At 38.8% G+C, this 24556-nt stretch overlaps 1 protein-coding gene across 12 annotated transcripts in view; it reads right to left on the minus strand.

Annotated features, from left to right (window-relative positions):
- Window positions 1-24556, minus strand: part of mapk10 (mitogen-activated protein kinase 10) — a 175566-nt gene that overhangs the window by 126382 nt on the left and 24628 nt on the right. For 6 of the 12 annotated variants that reach the window (NM_001318247.1, NM_001318248.1, NM_001114219.2 and 3 more), the window contains 1 exon segment: window positions 20202-20287. The exons of the other annotated variants lie outside the window; for them this stretch is intronic. The gene's annotated coding sequence lies outside the window, so the exon portion shown is untranslated. 12 annotated transcript variants of the gene reach the window in all.

Consider the following 24556-nt stretch of genomic DNA (forward strand, 5'->3'; position numbering starts at 1 on the left):
TACATACAATGACACATCACCCTAAATATGAATGTCAGAGGTCTACTGTACAGTTTGATGCCCAATTTTTATAGATTTACCAAAGTATATGATATATACAGACCCCCCTGTTGCGTATTATGTGTACAGCAACCCCTGAAAACCATATATTTTTGAAAGTACACATTCTGATGAATCCAATATGGGTAAAGAGTCCTTTCAACATCAGAGTACCAATCTGCAAAGTTTTTACCAAAGTCTGTGGTATGTACGGACCTCAAAATGAAAATAGTGCATATGGATTTCTTACCTACCAACTCAGCTTTTGCATGCAGAACCCCCGGACAGCATATTATGTGCCGTAAGACCCCCTAACTGTAAAGAGACCCCCAGAAAACCATATATTTTGGAAATGTCACATTCTGATGAATTAAAAAAAAAGATAAAAATGCAATAAAACTACAAAAATTGTGCAAATCAATGAAATAACAAAATAATAATTAAATAATTAATAATACGTAATTAGTGGTTAAAATACTCTCCAGTGGGAAATCACCAAGGAAGGACGGCCTGCCCATAGAGATATACAAAACATACGCAGACACACTTGCCCCACAGCTGCTACAAGTCTACCCCCCCTAATCAGAGGGGAACTATCCCCCTCAATGAGAGAAGCCTCAGTAATAGTCCTGCCAAAACCGGGAAAAGACCTGCTGGAGTGTGGATCTTATAAGCCAATAACACTTCTAAACTGTGACGTCAAAATACTGGCGAAGATACTAGCTAGACGCCTCCAGCAGATCATAGACAGCCTCATAGCCCCAGATCAAACAGGTTTTATGCCCCACAAAAGTACAGCAATAAACCTGAGGAGACTGCATACCAACCTTGCCATAGAACATGACAACTCGGGACATGAGCCTTGGTGATGCTAGACATCGCCAAGGCCTTTGACACTATAGGATGGTCCTTTTTATGGCGAGTAATGGCAAAAATGGGCTTTGGGCCTCACTACCAGGCCCTTACCAAATTGTTATACTCCAGCCCTTCGGCCTCAGTAACCGTCAACGGAATACCTTCCCCGCATTTCAGCATGACTCGGGGGAACACGGCAGGGATGCCCCCTATCCCCGTTCCTGTTTGCTATAGCAATCGAGCCATTAGCAGCTATATTTAGAAGTGACCTAGAGATAGTTGGCTGGAAAATTGGTCCCTTACAGGATAAGATACAGCTCTACGCTGATGACTCTCTAATATACCTGGCCAACTGCACAACATCTTTGAACAAACTTGCCCACACACTACAGGAATTCGGGGACCACTCCGGCCTCAGGGTAAACCTTACTAAATCCACTCTATTATTGGTTGACAAACAAAAGAACAACCAAGAACACAACCAACACTCATTGATAATAACCCTTCCACCTAATGGGCAATGAACATCTTACCACTGCTGGGCATGGTGGAAACAAGATTCAAACAATGGGCTGGTCTACCTCTCAGTCCCCAAGGTCGTATTAGTCTAATAAAAATGACAATACTCCCCAAAGTATTGTACATACTTACACATGCTCCTATAAGGGTCCCCAAATCCTTTTTCCAAAAACTTGATAAACTAATGAGCCCCTTTATATGGGGAACGGGGAGAAGGAGACTAAAACTAGACTCCCTCAAAAAAGCTGCAGACAGTGGAGGAGCATCCCTACCAGACTTCGATCTATACCACCTGGCTGCCCAACTAGCACACGCCAAACCCTGGTTCACCCCAAAACGTAACTGTCCCTCTTCCAAACTGCTAATGGCTCTGAACAACACAGAAAGACCCATCCTACAAGAGATGCTAAAAACCCCATCCAATAAAACACGAAACACAACTCACCCTACAATATCTCTAACCCGCACCATATGGTTGCGAGCTGAAGCAGTATGCACACACCATGCTAGAGGCAGGGCGGATATGGAACATAAAAAGGGTACCATTACTACAACATTTGGTGCAAAACAACTCCCTTAAACCCTTTGATTGACTCCAAAGGGAATACGAAATCCCCGGTACCCAATGGTTAACGTACAGGCAGGTACAACATGCCTACCAGTCAGACCCCTTTAAGGTGGGAAAATCACCCTTTTTAAGAATACTTGAGGTACAAACAAACCAGCACCTGATATCCACTCTATATAGTACATTAAAGGAACAGTAACACCAAAAAATGAAAGTGTATAAAAGTAACTAAAATATAATGTGCTGCTGCCCTGCACTGGTAAAAGTTGTGTGTTTACTTCAGAAAGTCTACTATAATTTATATAAATAAGCTGCTATGTAGCCATGGGGGCAGCCATTCAAAGGAGAAAAGGCACAGGCACATAGCAGATAACAGATAAAAAAACTATTGTATTCTACAGAACTTATCTGTTATCTGCTATGTAACCTGTGCCTTTTCTCCTTTTTTCCAGCTTGAATGGCTGCCCCCGGGGCTACACAGCAGCTTATTATATAAATTATAGTAGTGTTATTGTAGCAAACACACCAGTTTTACCAGTGCAGGGCAACAGTGCATTATATTTTTATTACTTTAAAGCTCTTTCATTTTTTAGTGTTAATGTTCCTTTAAGATTCTGCAAATATGAAAAGACCAATGCTGGCCTCTTCAGGCGTGGCAAACGGATATCCCCACACTAACTGATAAAGAATGGCTGGACGCCTTGGAAGCACCCGGGTTTGTTTCCCTCAATGCTAACCACAAAATGATTCAGAAGCTTATCCTTCACAGGGCATACTTTACCCCACTAAGGCTACACAGGATGAACCTCCAAATATCCTCCAACTGTACTAGATGCGGCCTAGCCCCAGGTACCTTTATACACCTGATGTGGAAATGCAATAAGCTGCAATTATATTGGAAAAAGGTATTTGCTACAATAGCAGAAACAACAAACACGTAACTCCAGCCCTCTCCGGAACTAGCTATATTAGGAGCATGCGATGACTCTCTGGGTAACAAATGCCAGCTAACGGTTATACGACAGGACCTCTTCCAAGCCCGTAGATGCATAACACACCTCTGGAAAGATATGAACCCTCCAACCCACCAAACATGGCTAGACCAAATGCAGAAATATATAGACTTCAGTATTACTTTTATGTTTTTTTAACTTTATTTTTGGACCTTGTGAATAAACCATTTTAACCGGTAAGCCGACATATATATGTACAATGCTGATGCTAAGCACTTTGGAAAACTGTAACAAATACTTCAAAGCTTCCAACCCTGATGTGTAACAAAAGATGTACATGTATTACATGATAAACGATCAATAAAGGTCATGATGTTAAAAAAATAAAAATAAATTGTGTGCTGTATTTGTGTGTAAATGTATGCAAGTGTTTGTAATAGTGCAAATAAATGGCACTTACCTTTTCTGGAGCAGGATGGATACAGGGATCGCTTGGGAGTCCTGGTGGTCGTTTGTGCAGAGTCCTGTGCAGTAGCAAGTGAGTGGGTGGCGCTGGGGGGAGGGAGGAGCAGGACAAGCTGTAGATGTGATGCAATCGCTTGACAGTTCCCCAGGCTCATTGCCCAGGGGGCTTTCATTGCTCCTGACTCTCTGCAGAGGTGGCATGTCCTTCTAAAAATCTGTGCTATTTCCAGCGCTGTCTCTATATTCAAATCCCACCATTGATGCTTTGGTTTTTTTTTTAAGTTTTTATTTTAGGCAGCTCAGCCTGAGACACAAGACCCCCAGATATTAGAACAGCAAAAAAAAAAAAAAAAAAACAAGTGGTGAGCGCCTATAGTAAGGTTTATAAAAACATTTTAAAAAATCTTTTATTCATTAGAACACTGCTCACCAGCATTATTTTACAAAAACCATATCAGCAAGTATCCTTTTCCCAGTTGTTATGTCTGAATCTCTCTGTGTATGCTTACAATAGGGAATACACGTTCAGCCTGAGTGGAGATACAACTTTATTCATTGTACAGTTCCATTTCCTTTCTCTCCTCCTTCTTCATTCTATACCTCTCACTTCCTGGTTACTGCCCACCTTCCCAGCCTGCCTCTCTTCCTTAAAAGTACACTGTAACTTAAACATGCAAACATTACATCATCCCCCCCCCTTTTTTTTTTTTTTTTTTTTGCATTAACTTCAACATTAACACAACAGAGTATCCAACACGGAGTAACACAGAAATTATATAGATTTGCATATATGTTACTCAAGTTATGAACATAGATTAAATCTCTTCAATCAATCTTGATGTAGGTCACCTTGACCTTCTGGGATATTGGACATGGCTCCTTATTTTCCTGAGGCCCACTATCTCCCTTTTGCGAGGAACAGATGTCTAGAGATGTGTCTTTTCCTCTAGGCAGCTGCTTGGTTTCTTGAGGTGGCAGAGTACGCTCTGTTGTTCCATTATTTCTCTGAGGCATGTTCAATGGTAAGGGAACAACCTTAAAGTGTGAAGCATTGCGGGTCATGCTGTGTCCATCACATGTGGCTGTGACCATGTTTCCTTTTCGTGCAGTGACCCTGTATGGAGTGGGGTTGTATGTTGATGAGGTTTTGTTATGTATCTTTTGTAAGACAACCACTGTGTCATTCTTTTGGGCAGGAGAATATTGAGCATGGCGTCTTTGATCTGCATAGTGTTTAATTTTTTCTTTATTTTTGAAATCTGTGTTTCTTATGAGGCTCTTTTTGGTTGAGTAGTTGTAGCAGTAATCTCTGGAAGGCAAGTGCGAATTGGTCTGTTGAAGATAAGTTGTGCTGGAGATATATTGGTTGTTGAATGGGGTGTGTTTCTGTAGTTACACAAAAACTTGCATAGGGGAATTTGCTCCAGCTGAGCAGTTTTAACTCTTTTGCCCAGAGTGTTCATGAATCTTTCAACAATTCCATTGGCCTGTGGCCAGAGTAGAGTTATTTTCCTGTGTTTGAATCCAAGGTATCCAGCAAATTGTTGAAATGTATGTCCATTGAATGGAGGACCGTTATCTGTCTTAACTACCTGAGGTATACCATAGGCTGAAAAGATACTGTCCAGAGAAGGTAATACACTAGCAGCTGACGTTGATAAAATAAATAAAATTTCTGGATAGCGCAAATATTCTATATATATACTATTTGGTAATGGACCATAAATATCTATTGCAATTTCATCCCAAACATTTGATGGCAGCTGAGACATCTGTAGTGGTTCAGGCCTGGAAGAATTGGTTACCAGCTGGCATGCAGAACAGTGTTTTATAGTATTCTAAACATACTGATCCATGCTGGAAAACCAGATTTTTTCTCTCAGGCATTTTTTTGTGCTAACAATTCCAAGATGGCCTTCATGAGCAATGTTTACAATGGTTTGTCGAAGACATCTAGGAGCTACAGGTTTAGTTCCCCTGAGAATAAGATAGTCCTTAGTGATGGAGAGTTCTCCCTTGACAGTAGAGAAAGACTTCAGCTCATGAATATCTACTTCAGTATCTGGAAATTTGGCTCTCTGAATTTCATGCCTCTTGTTGGTTTGAATTATTTTTATTAATGCTAGAAGAGTTTTGTCTTGTTTTGTCGCTTCCACAAACATGTCCATTGTAAGTGCCTTTGGTACAGCATGGGCTGCCATGAAGTTAATATATTCCTCCGCAATGGACTTAGGACTTAGGAGAGTCTTTAGATGCAGTTGGATGGCGTTGTTATTTTTCCCTGGTCTGTGAACTATTTTGTAGTCATATCCTTGTAAGTGTAGGCCCCATCTTTCAATGTGTGCAGGCATTTTTGCTCTTGGATTTCCAAAGATGGTGATGAGCACCTGATGATCTGTAATTATTGTGAATGGTGCTCCATAAATAAACAAGTGGAAGTGCTCACATCCCCAGACAACAGCCAAACTTTCTTTTTCCGGTTGTTAAACTTCTGCTTGCGTATGAAATGATGTGTGGGGAGGGGTTATCCTGTTTATACTGGACAAGAATCACTCCTAGTCCTGCTGGACTTGCATCTACAATTAGCTCAGTTCTTAGTAAAGGATCGAAGTAGGCCATGGTGGTCGTGGAGCTAAGTTCTCACTCAATTGCATCAAATGATTCTTGACATGCACGTGACCACTGAAAAATACATCCTTGTTTGGTGAGATCTCTCAAAGGTGCACTGATTGTAGAAAAATCTTTAATGTATCTAGAACAGTAACTGGCCATTCCAAGAAATTAACAAACTTCATTAGCATCTTGTGGAGTGGAGGCCAGTTTTATTGCCTGTACCTTTTTTGGGTCAGGTTGCATCCCTGCTGCCGAAAATGTGTGCCCGTAGAATTCTAGTGTTGCCTTGTAGAATTCACATTTTGCCTTATTGAGTGTAACTCCTTGAGTTGATAAGCTCTCGAGTACTGCCTCCAAGGCAGAGTTATGCTCAGCCTGTGTTTTCCCAAAAATCAGTATATCATCACTGTAATTAAGTGCATTTGGGATGTGTTGAATCACTCCTTTTATGGCCTCTTGGAAGATTTCGGCTGCAGAACAAACACCAAAGCTTAGCCGTTTGTATCTTCATAGGCCAACATGTGTTGAGAATGTAGTTATATACCTAGATTCAGGACTGAGTTCCAGTTTGTGATATCCTTTGTTGAGATCCAGTTAAGAAAATACACTTGCTCCATTTAGTAGGGGAATTATGTCATTGACAGTTGGAGAGATGAGTCATTCTCTTTGTATAGCCACATTAGGGAGGCGCATATCTACACAGAGTTGGATCTTGCTTGGGTCTTTTGGTTTGGGTATAGCCACTATAGGAGACACCCATGGGGTAGGACCAGAAACTGTTTCAATGATGTATTGCTCTTCCAGGGACTGGAGTTCCTCCTCTATTTGTTTTCTTATATGGAAAAGGATTCATCTGTGCGCTTGTGCAACTGGACGAACAGTTTAATCAATGTGCAAATGTACTAGAAAATTTGCTAGTTTTCCCAGTCCACTGAAAAGATTAGAATATCTATCAATCAAAGTTTGTCTGTCTGGTTATCAACAGTGTGAACTATGTGGATAAGTTCAAGACCTAAAGCTGTGTGGTAGCTGAGAAGGCATCCCCCAGATCCTTCCAGTACAAAGAAAGCGGTGGTAAGTTGTTTGTCTTTATAGCGGACTTCACAGTCAAATTTTCCAACTGTAGGCAGTGGCGTTTGGGACCCATAAGGAAAGATTTTGGTTTGTACAGGTTCCAAGAAAGGTGGCATTTTCATTGAGTTGTATGTATGGGTGTATGTATGATGTTAACAGAAGCGCCTGTATTAATGGTAAAGGCAGTTGAAGTTATGGTAGGAGAGCTTGCAGGTTGTTTTGTAGATGTGATGAATACAAAGTCATCATGGATTGGTGATGGATTGTCTTCTGAATTTGGTTGTATATATTTGATCTGAGCTGACTTGTGTGTGCCTGATGTATACTGAGATGCTGTGGGGACAGAACGACAAACTGAAGCAAAGTGATTGAATTTTCCACAATTGGTACATGTCTGGCCCATAGCAGGGCATGCACCTTTATGAGGAAAGTTTCTCCACAGCTATAGCATTTCTTTAATGAGTCTGTCCCTTTGTTTAATGAATCTGTCCCTTTGTGGATTTTGCTAGTGTGTTCAAGGTGACACACATGTTCAGCAGTGGCTTGTTGCTCTGAGATCTCAAGAGCACAAGCCATTTTGAGTAGGTCTTGCAAGGTGCAATCATCCTGTAGTGCTTTACGTGTTATTTTGCAAGAAGTGCATGATACAATAACTTGTGTTGTAATTTCATCATCCACATCTGAAAAAGAGCAGCTTTCTAATTCTCTTAATCGTGTGACAAATGCATCCATAGTCTCTTGGGGTAGTTGTTTAGCAATTCTGAATTTGTATCTTTCATATCTGACATTTGTTTTAGGGCTGAAGTAGTCAGAGAGAGCTTTGGAGCATTTAGTGTAACAGTGCTGTCAGTAGGCAGGTTACAGTAAATATCATATACTGCAGAGCCAGCATAATGAAGTAACAGGGCTTTCTTTCTTTTGTCCTCATTAATATCCACAGCCTCCATGAGATTTTCAAAACGAAGTAACCATTTTTTCCAGTTTTGTGCTAGATCAGTGCTGTCCAACTTCTGTGGTACCGAGGGCCAGAATTTTTCCGGCCTACGTGGTGGAGGGCTGATAATTTAAGCCAGTTTTGACCACTCCCCTTATTAAACCACACCCACTTGAAACCACACTCCTATGACCATACCATATTAATGGTTGTAGTACAGCAAAAACCTGCCATACTCTGCCTTCCCTACCCCGCCTGTGTGTGCCATACTCTGCCTGCCCTATGCTGCCTGTGTGTGGTTTACTCTGCCTGCCCTATGCTGCCTGTGTATGCCATACTCTGCCTGCCCTACCCTGCCTGTGTGTACCATACTCTGCCTGCCCTATGTTGCCTGTGTGTGCCATGCTCTGCCTGCCCTATGTTGCCTGTGTGTACCATACTCTGTCTTTCCTACCCTGCCTGTGTGTGCCATACTCTGTCTGCCCTACCCTGCCTGTGTGTGCCATACTCTGTCTGCCCTACCCTGCCTGTGTGTGCCATACTCTGTCTGCCCTACCCTGCCTGTGTGTGCCATACTCTGTCTGCCCTACCCTGCCTGTGTGTGCCATACTCTGTCTGCCCTACCCTGCCTATGTGTGCCATACTCTGCCTGCCCTGTCCTACCCTGCCTGTGTGTGCCATACTCTGCCTGCTCTACAGTGATACAATTAATTTTAATTAATCACAGTACTGATACTATATAAAGCTTACACGAGTAAGCCATCAAAGCAGCCAGACAGGTGGGGGGCCACACAGAGGGGGGTCACAGGCTGCATGCGGCCGGCGGGCTGCCAGTTGGACAGCATTGTGCTAGATTATCTGCATCAGACATGTCAAAGCTGGGGAATGTGTGCAGCTGCTGTGCCATTTTGTGTTCACTTTCAGTTTCAGTAGGGAAAGGTGAAAGTTACTTATATTTTGATGTAGCTGATATACAAAATGCAGAATATTGCTGAACTATATGCAGCAATGATGATATTGTGTGTCTGATATGACTTTGGACAGGAGCTCTTAGTTACTTAGTTCCTTATATAAAGGCCTAGTTGTATTTTATATCGGACTACTCACTTTGCAGGGTTTAATTTCCTTTTCAGCGTCGCCAGTTGTTATGTCTGAATCTCTCTGTGTATGCTTACAATAAGGAATACACATTCAGCCTGCAGTGGAGATCCAACTTTATTCATTGTACAGTTCCATTTACTTTCTCTCCTCCTTCCTCATTCTATACCTCTCACTTCCTGGTTACTGCCCACCTTCCCAGCTTGCCTCTCTACCTTAAAAGTACACTGTAACTTAAACATGCAAACATTACACCAGTGTGCAGGTAAAAGTCTGTTTAACCAGGTGACATAGCATGTGGACATTAATCAGCATACCTATCAGTGTTCTTCTTGAGTCCCACTATTGTAGCCAACATGTGAGCCCTTCTCCTCCACTGAGCATCAGTATTTTTTAGCTTTTGCAGTCCTCCTGGTCTTTTGGGCTGAAGGAATTTTAATTTTCTTTAGTATCCTCAGCAAACAGTGAAGGAGGGTGGGTCAGTTTGTTCCTGCTCCTTGGTCATGTGACGCGGCATCAGGGGATGTCTGAGGTTGTCTCAGATTGTTTCTGAGGTTCCAAATACTGGCTGAAGTACAAAATATTTGGCTATTTGGTAGCCCTTTTGTAGAATGGCAGCCTACATTAGGCTCTGGTTGGCAGTACACCTGTATGCAACCATGTTACCTCGTGACACAAGTGATGGAAGACTCTCCTGTAAACCAGTTCAACTTTATTGGTGTGACTTCAGTACAGCACACAGTTTTGGCACTCTTCTCCTTTCTAAACTTCCCCTCGCCTTCTCACTGCCAACATGGCTGCTCTATTTCCTGTTCCTAGTTCCTTTATTTACTTTACTTATCTCACACAACTTTTCACCTTAGAACACACTGGCACCTAGTGGCTAAACTAATTTGTATTAACATTTTACATCTTTACAACCAAATCTGCCTCCAAGCCAGGAAATTTCAAAATAAGCACCTCTTTTAAGGCCACTGGGAGCAACGTTCAAAGAGTTGGTGAGTAACATGTTACATATATATTTACTTTTATGTGTGCAAATACAGGAATGGGACCTATTATTCATAATACTCAGGACTAGGTATTTTCAAAGTTTTAAAAATGTAAAATTGTTTGCTTAAAATTGACTAAAATTGATTAGAGATGGCATCTCTGTCATTTTGAGCTTTCTGGATAACAGAAATCACTGAAGGCACTATCATGCGGTTTCTCTCCCAACTCATTTTACAGCTGCATATCCCTGATTTTAAATCACCATACTCAGCTTCTGGCTTAGTACAGAGAGGCCACTGTCAAGTACCAACATGACCACCAATTGGTGTTTACATCATGTTTTTGTGCCATTATTTACAAATTACAACAATAGGCTGCTTGACCAATAATTAGGCTCTGCTATTTACAGTGCCCTCAAAGCCCGAGATAGATTAAAATAAACAATTCAGCATTATGTTTTCTAACTTTACATCACTGCTGTTGACTAATGTTTCAAATAATATGAGTAAAAATTTATTTTATTTAATTTACTGTACCACATGTTTACCCTTACAGCAGCTTTCCAACTTTTGAACTTGTTAGTCCATCTTTTTTGTGGCAGTGATATTGCACAGTCTAAGTTAAGTTAATGGTTGTTCGAAAACATCAACACATTAGCAGTAAGTAAGGTTAATTTCTCATAGAAGGTGATGCTACATCACATGGGTTGGCTTCTGTCACTTACCTGAACTTAGAGACAGGATGGCCCATTAATCAAAAATCAATTTTTTCTAATTAAAAAAAAACTTACCAAACTTGCATGCTTATTTAGTATAAAAACAGGGATACAAAAAACTCAGAATTAAACTATAAAAAACTTAAGTGCAGCAAATTTACATTCTCTTTTACAGTCTACAAACTTTCAAACATATTTAAGAAAAATCAAATTCTGCTAGAAAAACTTTTACAAGAACTCGCAAGCTTTTAGATGCTTAAGTTTTATATTCAAGTTTTTTACAAGGCTGATTAGTAATTGCTTAAAATTCATATTGCATGGCAGAATATAAACCAATGTATACTGCACAAGGGTAATTCAATTATCACCCTTGTACTGTGAATGATATACAGGTATGGGAGCCTTTATCTGGAAACCTGTTATTCAGCAAGCTCCAAATTATGGGAAGGACAATTCCAGTAGATGCAATTATAAGCAAATAATCCTGATTTTTTAAAAATTAATTCCTTTTTCTTCCATATTTGTAGCAAAACAATTCTAGAGGGTTTATGTAATGATTACGGTATGGTGATCCTAATTATGAAAGGTTCCCTTATCAGATTTCCTTCTGATTTACACCTATGATTTTGTAGTGAAGTAGTGTAGTGAATTTTAATCTATTAAGCTACTTTTATATGAGATACAGTTATTATCTAAACTCTTGTTCAGTTCAGTTTAATTCTAATACCTTCAGTTTAATTTTTAAACAGCAGATAGTGTATATCACAAGGGTCCTCAAACTTTTCAAACAGGGGCCAGTTCACGGTCCCTCAAACTGGCTGGGGGGCTGGATTATAGTTAGTCCTCAAACTACGGTCCCCGCCCCCACTGCATCCTCACCCCTGGCTACTACCTGTCTGCCTCAGCGTGGTCCTCGTCCCCTGCGCGTCACATCACCGCGTCATACTGGCCTACGCAAATGGCACTGGACATATCCAGTTTGAGGACCCCTGGTATATCATATTAAGTGCCCTATTAAAGGATCTTAACAAACTGAAATATATATGTAAATACTGCCCTATTACATCTATTACCTTAAGCCAACATTTTTTAATTGTGTGCTCTCTCAGAGATCACTTGACCAGAATTAATGAAGCTCTACCTGTAACAGTAGGAAGTGTTGGAGTTAAAGACTGAACTTGCATTGTCCATGCATTGGCTAAAGTGACATAACATGTATGTGTGCCCTTTAATGTGCACAGTGAATTGAATGATCCCAGGGGCCAGCCCTTAATACTTAAAATGACATAAATCTATTTATGATTACACAATTACACATAATACAAAAAAGAATATTTTTATGAAAATAGTTTATTTAGATGAGACAGGATTTTGCATATAAGCTGTTTTATTTAATATGGTTTTCTAGAGACCTACATGGTTCAAAGGTATCGTTTTCCTTTAAAATCCAGAAAGCTTTTATTTAAATTTTCCAAGTTAGCCGGTTCCTTTTTATTTTACTGCATTTACCCCTCCTTTATTTCAATGGAATTTAAACTTATTTCACATAACATTAAGGGTTTCAATTCTCCCATGAAATGGAGAATGACAGGTCAATATTTTTATAAGGCTCAAGCAGACATTGTGGCACTCTAGGAGACACATTGGACTAATAAAAGTCCTCCTTTACATCTTCATAGGTATTTCCTATAGACATATGCTACTACATATAACACCAAAAAGAGAGGCGTTGCCATAGCCTTTTGCTCACATTTACAATTTATATTAACTCTTTATTTTAGACACTGAAAGTAGGTATATATTACTAACTGGAACAATTATGGGCAATTTAGTGACATTCTTGAATATATATGTCTCCCCCACCATCAGGGACCAAATGGTTTTTTACTAAAATATCTGAATTGTTATCAATGCATGCTCACGGAACAATTTTTGTATTGAGAGACGTCAATTTGGTACCCAACCCCTAACTTGACCGCTCACATTATACTACTGGCATAACAACATGTGCTCCCAAATTTGTAAAAAAATTAATACAAAAGGCAGCCTTGGTAGATGCCTGGAGAATTCTAAATCCTCAAGACATTGACTATACATTTTTTTCTCCAGTTCATAACTTTTAAGGTGGCCATACACGGGCCGATTGTAGCTGCCGATATATCAGTCCCTTGGACTGATTCGGCAACTTAACAGCCTTTGTAGGGGAAACAACGACTGGCCTACCCGACCGATATCTGGCCTGAAATCGGCTGCTGGATACTGATTCAGTCAGATCAGGGACCACATTGGCTCGTTCATGCGGTCCCCGAACTGACTGCGCCTATTCCAGTCGTTATAATTAGATCATTTGGCCCCAGGGCCAAACGACTGAATTAGCCTAAATTTCCCCGATATCGCCCACACAAAGGTGGGGATATCGGGAGAAGATCTGCTCGCTTGACAACCTCGCCAGGCGAGTGGATCTTTACATGTATGGCCACCGTTAATTTAATCTTAATCTCACAATGAACACTTCCAAATGTCAGAGAAGCTTCTATCCTTAATATTACCTGGTCTGATCATTCACCAGCTACATTAACAATTCAATTATCTTCTGGCCCTCAATCCAGACATTCCTGGTGCCTAGGTAAATCCTTGCTATCAGATTCATCCATATCTACATTAATTGCTGATGATTTACAAGGATACTGGCTTTCAAAGCTAGATGAAGAGCTTTCTATGGGTACAATTTGGGTAGCACATACAGCGGTCATTAGGGGTTTGTTTAACAAGTTTGGCATCTTTCAAAAAGAAAAAAAGGATGGAAACGATGGGAACTGAGAGGATACCGAGAGACCTAGAGGATAAACACAAAGCATCACTCACTCCAAATGATATTCACAGATTAACAGCGATACAATCTACTCTGCAAAAACTTTTAAAGGACAGAGCAGAAAAATCTTTACGATGCTCCAAACATAAACCTTACTTTAAAGACAAACCTAACCAACTACTAACCAAAAAATTGAAAAAAGAACAAGGATTTAGGCAAATCTCCTCTATCAACACACCCAAAGGTATAAAATTGTCTAACCCAGATGATATAATACAGGAATTCCATAACTTTTATTTCTTCCTCTTCTTAGATACAGTACCTCTGAGTTAACTCAATCAAAAAAAGCTACATTTAATAATGTATGTATGTATAACTTTACACACAAGGGTACGCATCGCTGTACAATCTTACAAAATAAAAAATTACACACAAGGAGGACAAGTGTTTTAATAAATATATATAAATACACAGGGAATAAGTGCCATGTGGTATGAGACACAGGAGGAAGGAGGTCCCTGCCCCATAGAGCTTACAATCTTAGTGGTTGGGTAAAATACAGACACAAATTGGAAGGTAAGAATGCACCAGGTATGGGCATTTGCCCTTAAGCACAGGACTAGGCAAAATAATGTTTTAGTGCTCCAGAAGGTAACAGCTGAGCTTTTTCTTAAAGAGAGTTAGTGAGTATTCCCTACGGAGGGACTCAGAGATAGAGTTCCAGAGGAAAGGAGCAGCAAGATAGAAAGGTTTAAGACGAGAGAGCGCAGTGGGTGTGGATGGTGTAAAAAGACGAAGGCTCTGAGAGGAGCGGAGGAGACGACCAGGAACATGCAGTGAGACCAGTGAAGAAATGTAGTGAGGAGCAGAGGAGTGAAGGGCTTTGAATGTTAGCAGAAGGGTTTTGTTAGCTATCCTTTCCTTAACATGCAACCATGCAAGGGAGCTTAAGTGAGGCTGAGCAGGTTCCCTCTTTGGAGAGAGCAGGAGGATCCTGGCAGCAGAGTTTAAGATTGAATGCAGGGGACAGAGGTGGGAGTCTGGGAGGCCGGTTAGTAGGAGATTGCAGTAATCTAAACGGGAAAGGATAAGGGCATGTATTAGTGCCCATGTATTAATAATCCACTTACGAAAGAGGATGTTGCAAAAGCTATAAAAATTTAATGCTCCAACTCCAGCCCTAGACAGATGGCCTCCCTGCAAATTATTATAAAAAATTCAAGGAATTCCTAATCCCAAATTTAACTACCTTATTTAATGATATAATGTTAGGCCATTCTATTCCCCCTGAAATGCTTCAAGCAAATGTATCCCTTCCCAAACCAAATGAAGATATATCAAATATTCAAAACTACCATCCCATATCAGTAATAATGTAAATATTAAATTATTTTAAAACTTTTGGGCACCAGACTCAATAAGCTAATGCCCAAACTAATATACCCTGATCAACTGGCTATTATCTTAGGATGCCAAACAACAGATGCCATTAGACATCTTATTAATATCATTGAAGATGCTAATGCCTCTAGCTCTCCCATCTTACTCCTGACGCTTGATGTCTATAAGACCTTTGATTCTCTGACTTGGACATATTTACTTAATGTTTTACCCCATTTTAATATATCCGGGGCCTTCTCTATAATGGCCCAACAGCAAATAAACTGCTTCATAAATTATCTTGGAAGAGGGACTTGTCATAAATTATCCTCCCATATACAAATTGGAAGAGGGGCTTGTCAGGGGTGCCCTTTATCACCAATACTATTCACATTAGCGATGGAACCCCTAGCACAGATGATCCTTTTAAACTATGATATCTCATGTTACACTAAAGGCACACAAGAATATAAAATTTGCTTAAATGCTCATGATTTATGCATGATAATGACTAAACTCCAAGTTTATTTCAAGTTTTGGATCAATTTTATCACATCTCAGGCCTATATAAGATGGAGGCTTTGCCAATCAACATCCCTTCCTCTCAAGTAAAGCTACTAGAACTTTACTACCCCTTCCAATGGAGACAAATTCACCTATTTGGGTTTTAAGATTACACAAAAGCATATGCCTCCCTCTTTAAAGCAAACTATCCCCCATTTTTAAAACTCTTTACTGGGGCGAATAACAACTGTCCATATGATTTACTGAAATGTCTTTATCTATTTAGAGCCCTTCCGATCCCAATCAACATGAAAGAAACACAATCTGTAAGAAACTGCTCATCTTGGGTGCCATTATTTGTGTTATATACATATGTGTTTGTGTCCTTATACATATTTATGTGTTATACACAGTGTATGGGGGAGTTGTATTGAAAACCAGTTGTCCAAGTCACACCCAAAGCCAAATCTACATATTAAAGGATTTTTCTGTGAATGGCAATTGGGCAGTGTGTTGTCTACAGGAGCCATAAAAACTCATTTATGTATGCAACAAAACTAACCCACCAGTCTTAAACAATTGGCAAGGTGTGGTTTTTATCAGCTCCATCTGATCAGTTGGTATGTGGGGGCAGTGGCTGAAACAATGTATAAAGATGTTTTGTTTTAAATAATCACTTAATTGTAACAACTGATTTGTTATTCAATATATTCCCTTTTATATACACTTATTGGTGTGGATTATTTGTCTGCTTCTCAAAAGAATCATAACCCTGGTAAAAGGGGTGAATAATAAAATAATATTAATTTTATATATATATATATATATATAAAATATTTTATTTATATTTTAATAGTATATTTTATACTATTGGAACCTTTTACCGAGCACCCGAGGTATGTTATGTAGCGGTGTGCCATCCTTTGTGTATATATAAAATTATATATACGGAACTAGCACTTATATTGTAGTGTCACCCACTGTGACATGCAGCACTTATATTTGCCTATTTGTGTCTGTTAGTTACCCTCCCATATAGACTGTAAGCTCTACGGGGCAGGGACCTCCTTCCTCTTGTGTCCTCGACTCTTAACTTATTGCAGCTGTATTTATCTTGTATTGTTATACTTTGTATTTATCTATTATTATCTTATTAACACCCTGTTTGTATTAATGTATTCTACTGTACGGCGCTGCGTACATAAGTAGCGCTTTATAAATAAAGATATACATACATACAGTATATTGGCTGTTCATGCATTTTTTTAATACATAATCAATTGTTTGCAATAGATCCGGTGTTGCTGGTCTTTTTTTCAATATTTTTATCTTTTACCGTGCACCCAGGACAAGGATTGAAGAGGTGTGCCACCCTAGGCTCGATATATATATATATATATATATATATATATATATATATAGAAACAACAACAAGAGATCCTCTGCACTCACCCATTATCAATATATAGGACATTAAGACATTCGGTGCGTTTAAGCTACTAAGAAATGCCCTTCCCTTTAAGCAAAACAGGGATTGTTTGTCTATATATTGCAATATACTTCAAGCTGGCCAACTGCGTCAAAGTCATCCCTTTTGACCAGTTCCTACACTGACTTATGTGATTCATTAAGAATTCTACTGCTTCAATATACATTTAGCCAAGGGACTAAGTTTTACCTGCAACTTTCTTGCTTTCAAGGTTAAAACCCCCATATGGTGGCCTTTTTATTGGCTCCACTGGGATCACCTGACTGCAGCTGGGAAGGGTGGGAGCTACAACAAGGAGCTGGCCACAGCTCCTGTATAAGCTATAGCAAAAAAAGGGAAAGTTGTGCTCAACCACTAAATTTTAAACCATTAGGCCGGGGTTTAGTGGTTGAGCACAACTTTCCCTTTTTTTGCTATAGCTTATACAGGAGCAGTGGCTCCTGTATAATGAATATTGAAGCAGTAGAATTCTTAATGAATCGCATAAGTCAGTGTAGGAACTGGTCAAAAGGGATGACTTTGACGCAGTTGGCCAGCTTGAAGTATATTGCAATATATGGACAAACAATCCCTGTTTTGCTTAAAGGGAAGGGCATTTCTTAGTAGCTTAAATGCACCGAATGTCTTAATGTCCTATATATTGATAATGGGTGAGTGCAGAGGATCTCTTGTTGTTGTTTCTATGTATTTCGTGGTCACAACCTCATTGCACCCCAGCCTAATGGTTTAAAATTTAGTGGTTGAGCACAACTTTCCCTTTTTTTGCTATATATATATATATATATATATATAAAATCAATCAAAAGATGGGCCGCTCCACACAGGACTTATCACAAAATGTAATAGTTTATTGGAGAATAGTGAAGAACTAGTGGCCAAGCACTTTCTTGAGAGAGGGCACAGGTTACCCACGTTCAGGTTTATTGCGATAGACCATGTTCCCCCCATTAGGAGGGGGGACGATAGGTCTCAATTGCTTATGCAGAGAGAAGTTTTTTGGATCAAAACGCTCAATACATTATCCCCCTTTGGACTGAACGAGTATTGTTCCTACACGTGTTTTCTGAAGCAACGTTAAAGTATGCTCCAAGTGGCCTGTGGTATATATTTTTTGATTAATTTGTTTCTGATAATGTTATTTTACAGTGTTTAGCAAGACATATGCAAGTTTGTTTGCATGTTGTGGCAAATCTACATTGTATTTTTTTGGTAATGTTCTATGCTATATTGTCAGTTCACTTTAACTTGCACTCTACACTTGAGGGTTAACTCTCCTAATTTTCCTCCTTATGTGTTTTAATATGGTTTCTCCTCGGTACAGGGTTTCTGTCTCTTTGGTGTCTGTTTCAGTCACGGGATTGGGTGGAACCCTGTCTCTGGGGGGTGTGTCTGTCTTGTTTTTACTATTTATATTTGAATTGGTTTTAAAGTGACTATGGTCTTGTATGGTCTTGTATGGTAATGTATTTATTATAATAAAAGTTATGTTTTAAATGATTCCCGGTGTGCACCAATATTCACTAGATATATATATATATATAAAATCAAATCTTATCATCTTTCCAGAGGGACATCATGCAAAGTGGACAAAATGCCCCCACACCTCCTTTCATATTATATAGCTGCTAGACTCAACCCATTCAATGACATGCTCCTCCAAACACAATACCTTGGGTAGACTTTGAGAACACATCATATTCCCGCTACAAATATCATCCTTATTATGGTCACACCAAACATACATTCACACCATATAAAAAAAACCCATAATATTACACCACATAAAAATCTGGATATCCATAAAACATAAAATATCAACACACCAAACACATAGTAACTTACAACCCCTAACAGGAAACCATGACTTTTCCCCGGGGTTATCCTCTAAGACTTTCTCTTGGTGGACACAACATAACTAACTATCATAAGCTATTACATCTCATCACACCTCAAGGTTTGAAATCTCTCAAAACCCTAAAGGAAAATGATAAAATTCCTCTCTCAGAACACTTTCACTATACTCAAATCCTACATTCTTATTTCTCACAAGGCCCAAAACGTCCTACACTAGAAACCTCTGTGGTTGAATCTAGTTTTTAGTCTACCATGAATCTTTCAGGATCTATCTCTCAAATATATTTCCAATTAATATCAGTAACACCAGATATCCCTTGCAGTTATGTGTAAGCTTGAGAAACAAATAGATTATTTCCATTCTTGGTGGATATGTCCCATAGTACATAACTTTTGGACTTTTCAACTGGTCACGCAACTATCCCAAATTGATCCAGAGCCAGCGTTATCACTTCCCTCTAAAACTCTCACTAAAATTCAGAATAAACTGGCTGGTTATAGCAGCTGCCCCCTGGGTGGTTGCTTTGAACTGTCTTGCCCCACATTTAGTTACTTCTCAATTAAAAACCTGGCTGAACTATATTCATATGATGCATTCTCTCTCTGCTATACTATCAGACACAGTTAAACAGCATAAGGAATTTTGGTACCCCCTAGACCTCCTTTTGAGCTCAAGAACTTCAACTGCAAAACTCTACCTGATACAAATTATATTTTGTCAAGAGTATACCAAACCCAACAATATACATCTTCTTATAGATCAACCATATTTCCCAACTCTATTTATGCAATGCTGAATTGAACACATGTTACCAATGATGTTTACAATTTATGTATAAAACCTGTTAACTAAAAAGATTAGAAATACTATAACATAGCAGAACATTACTTCTCTTTGTAATGTATCATTTAATTGACTCATGTCAACGCATGTGTCATTTTATGCTTTATTTATGAAAAAAGATATTGGATCCTGCTTTCATGGCCTTTGCTTGTTAGTAAACCTAGGATCCTGATTTGGCTGTGCGAGTCCTAACACAGGACAGATATGTTTAAAGATATATCAAATAGGTCTTTGTATGACTTTTATTTGTATCAACTAATGTTTTATTTGTTTTTCTTTGCTGAAAATCTTTAAAAATGATTGATTTGAAGTCTACAGTTTAAATTCAGTGAGAATTTAGCTGAAATGTGTTATTTATGAGAAAGCACATCATATATTGCTGGCTGTATAATGAGTCTGATGATGTATTATTTTATTTGCTTAATAAATATCAGATAAAGGAAATTGTGACATGCAAAACATAGGATAGATTAAAACAGAATTCACACTTACCAATAGTTGTTCATTAAGTTCTGTAGGATTGCTGGATGACACAGATATACAGTAGCATGAGATATTGCAATAATTCACACAATCACCTGGAGAATAATAATGTTCTTTTTAGAATGGGGTTACAAATTATCGCCACCTCCAGTGGGTTCTACTTGATGATTACTCTAAACATAAAAATTCCCAGCATGAGGCACTCCAAATAGATTTGCATAATCATAACTGTATGAAATGTAAACAAATTCATTTTTTTCTTTTGACTCATTATAAAAAGAGGATTTTCCTTCTACAGCAAACTTAAAAAGTTCTTCCACCTAACTGAACTTTAGATAGCATTAATAGCAAATTATTATCTTTAAACCTCTTCCTCAATAACTACTATTGTCAATAAAGTTTAAAGAAAGAATATAGCAGAAAAGACATATCCCTTTTAAACTTCAGTTAGCATTTAACCTGTATCTTACAATGAAACTTGTAAAACAATAAAATGTGCCTAGAAATGAGCAAAAATAAAAGACTTTTTTAGCTTTAATATTGCAGGTCCTTCTCCATCAAGGTTGGGGGATGGAGTATAAGTAGATTGCATATTTTTATATCCCAAATGCAAAACCTTAGATTTCGATACATTTCGATACTGAATTTCATCAGATACTCATTAGGCCAAATCAAAGAGAAATAGTACTATCTGCATAATGCATGGTAAATGCAAAATCAGTGCAAAATATCCTCTAGTGGCCAAAGAGGAAAATAAAAATATAAATCTGCACCAAAAATATAAATCTGCACCAATATCAGAATTAAAAAATCTTTCTTTAATTACAATACATTTAAAAATTATTCAAACCCCATGTATATTGCCTAACGCATTTCTTGCTTACCCAGCACTTAGTCATAGGTTCTAAAGGTTAAAAACACATATATATATACATAATAAAGATTTCACCCCAATTACTTAAAACCAATCCGTGTGTGACACATCACTCACTCTTTAAATTTGAAACATACATACAGTAGCACAGGGTTAGTCATAAAGCCATCAATATGCAAACATCTAGAGGACTCCAAAGAATTCTGGTCAACAGTCATTGAGAAAAGCTATAAGATACAGAGCATACAGATACAGACTTGGCCCGCCTCTGGAAAAATTCATTAACACAAAATAACAGCCGTTTAAGTAGATCCATGCCTTTAGGTTTCAGATTGCTCAGTATTTTTTAAGTGCTGTGAAAGCTCAGGATACATTTCAGCTATATCTTTGACAAGGTGTAAATCTGTTGATTAGTACCATTGTGAACAATCAGAGCATATTAAGGTTCTTTGAACATTTTCTTTTTATATTTAAAGGAAAATGAAAGTCAAAATTAACAGGCTATACCACTTATCAGTTTTTTGAGTAAAGGTAGATCGCTATAGTTAGGGCTCACCAAAGAGAAGATATAAGTAGTTATTCAAATTTTAAACTTTCAGCTCGTTTAACCCATCGGCGTCGCCATGTTGAAAGAGGTATTGCTTCTCCTGTTTTCTCACAGCTCGATAGTACGCATGCGCAAATTCTGCCCGCAGCTCCGTGTAAATGTAAAGGAATGGAGCGTTATCATAGCCAGGCCCGGATTTATGGAAAGGCCACAAAGGCCTGGGCCTAGGGCGGCACAAGTTTAGGGGCGGCACGCCGCCCCCCGCCGCAACAGTTTTTTTAAATTTGGCTCCCATACGGAGCAGTCGGGACCTCTCCCCACTGCTTCGTATGGGAGTTTAAATGTGCGTTTGTGGAGGGAGAGGGCGCCGCACGATTGCGCATGCGCACTCGTGGGGGGGCGGGGGCGGCCTCGGGGCGCCGACAAGTTAAATCCGGCCCTGATCATAGCAACAAGATTTTTGCTTTGATTCCTATTGGCTGGGGGGCGGGCTAACTGTAATCAGGGTGACGCGCCTGCAAAGAGAAGGAAAGGGGTATTCAAATAAAGCATGCGCAGTAGCAGTGATACAGCTGGAATGCGACTCTCCTGTGCCAGCAGCAGCGTGGTGGGACAATGCGAGATTTTGACTACGTCACCCAGCCCTGTGACTTTGGTTGTACAGGCAGTGCGTTTCTGAAAAGAAAGAAGGGACACAGGATCCACTCTGCACAGCAGGTTTTATACAGAATGCGTTTCCTTTTCAGTCAGAATGTTTATTAACCTTTCGTTGTCCTTTAATAATTAATTGCTGCATTTTCTTTCCTCAGTATTTTTGTTACCTCACGCCCTCTGCTACTTTCTTGTTAAGGGTTCAAAATTCTTGCAGTGATCTAAACAGACTATGGTTTTAACTGCTGTCATAAACTAAAACAGGACTACCACTTTGTGTCAAGAAGGTGATGAAACCATTAGATTACATTTGCTTATACAATCACAAAAGTGATAATACCTTTAAATATAGGTAAACCCAATTTTTCTAATATCTCTCTACTTTGCTAAACTTTGCACACTGTCAGACATAATCACTTATTATCAAGCATTGCTGTCAATATAAAAAAAATAATTAATGAATTTAAGGAATATTGCAAGCTCATAATTTGTTTGAAGGATCCAGTAAGATTGTAGGTGATGCTCAACTAGAAAAGCTCAAGTTACTAAAGAATACACAGTTAGGAAAGATAAATTTACTATAAATGTAAAATGAAACTGAATTGTTCTAAGATAGATAAACATTCCTTAATATACTGAGGACATAAAATATTTCACTATTCCCTCAGTCTCATTATTGCCATAAATGTACTATCTTATATATACAGGGAGAAGCTGCATGCTTGCATTATTATAAATTATTCAGTGGCACATATAATTGCCAAGATAATTATAGTGACTGTTTATTCTCTTTATTGCCAGTCCTTTAATAAAAAGGCTACTAAATGTCAGATCTCCTAATGATTGTCTAGGCGTAAGCTCTATGTACACACCAGCAAGCTAATTTTTTCCCAGGATCTGAATGATTAGTTCTCTGTTCTCTTGCAAAAGAGGGCATAATGACTGTTATTTATGTTTTTATTTTGACATCTGTCTACATTCTTGTATAGCTAGTGAATATAATGCAGCTTTTTTATTTATTTATTTATTTATTATTTGGACAAATTGTAGTAAAACATACCTAAAAAAATGTTGTTTGTGTATGTTTCCAGAACACAGAATAACACTGTAAAATCTTGAATGCTTCTACAATACCCTGGCCCCACCCCCTTTCCACCAATGCTATGCCCCCTGTCCTGTCCCCTTGCTTTGCTCTCCGGTCCCCTGTTTGGGATGTTATTGGTGGGCTTCAGATGACAATTCTAAGGAAAATTACTGACAGTGCCAGACCTATTACCTGTACTGCCAGAGGAGCTTAAATTAGGGAGATTCCTAACAAGAGCAGGAGAACTAACATGTCAAGTCTATGTGCTATTTTTTATCTGGATTGGGTTAAACGGCTGCAGTTAAAAATGTGTAGACCACTAGGCCCAAAATTTTTAATTTAAAAGGTGGACACATATGTGAAAAATGATAGGTCACATCAATGAATGAATGAACTTTGATGTAATGTAATAGGTCACTTAACATAATATAAACAGTTGGTTAATTAACCAACAGTTTATATTATGTTAAGTGACCTATTAAAAAATCTTGCTAAAAAGATAATTAGTTAAAGATTTTCTCATATTTCTGATAGAAACCAAAAACCAGGAATTTTTTTACCCTTACAGGAGATTACCAGTAAAATGGGATTGAGAATGAATGTTAGTAAATGTTAACTATTAATGATCCCAGGAAAACCAGGTAGCACTGGCCCAGTAACACACTCACAGTTTCAAATTAGTCCCATCCACTAAATACACTGCTCAAAAAAATAAAGGGAACACAAAAATAAGACATCCTAGATCTGAATGAATGAAATATTCTTATTAATATACAATATATATAATATACTTTGTTCTTTACATTGTTGAATGTGCTAACAACAAAATCACACAAAAATTATCAATGGAAATTAAATTTATCAACCCATGGAGGTCTGGATTTGGAGTCACACTCAAAATTAAAGTGGAAAAAAAACACTACAGGCTGATCCAACTTTGATGTAATGTCCTTAAAACAAGCCAAATGAGGCTCAATAGTGTGTGTGGCCTCTACGTGCCTGTATGACCTCCCTACAATGTCTGGGCATGCTCCTGATGAGGTGGCGGATGGTTTCCTGAGGGATATCCTCCCAGACCTGGACTAAAGCATCCACCAACTCCTGGACAGTCTGTGGTGCAACGTGGTGTTGGAGCTAGACATGATGTCCCAGATGTGCTCAATTGGATTCAGGTCTGGGGAACAGGCGGGCCAGTCTATAGCATCAAT

This window comes from Xenopus tropicalis, chromosome 1 (genome assembly GCF_000004195.4).
Source record: "Xenopus tropicalis strain Nigerian chromosome 1, UCB_Xtro_10.0, whole genome shotgun sequence".
NCBI lineage: Eukaryota > Metazoa > Chordata > Amphibia > Anura > Pipidae > Xenopus > Xenopus tropicalis.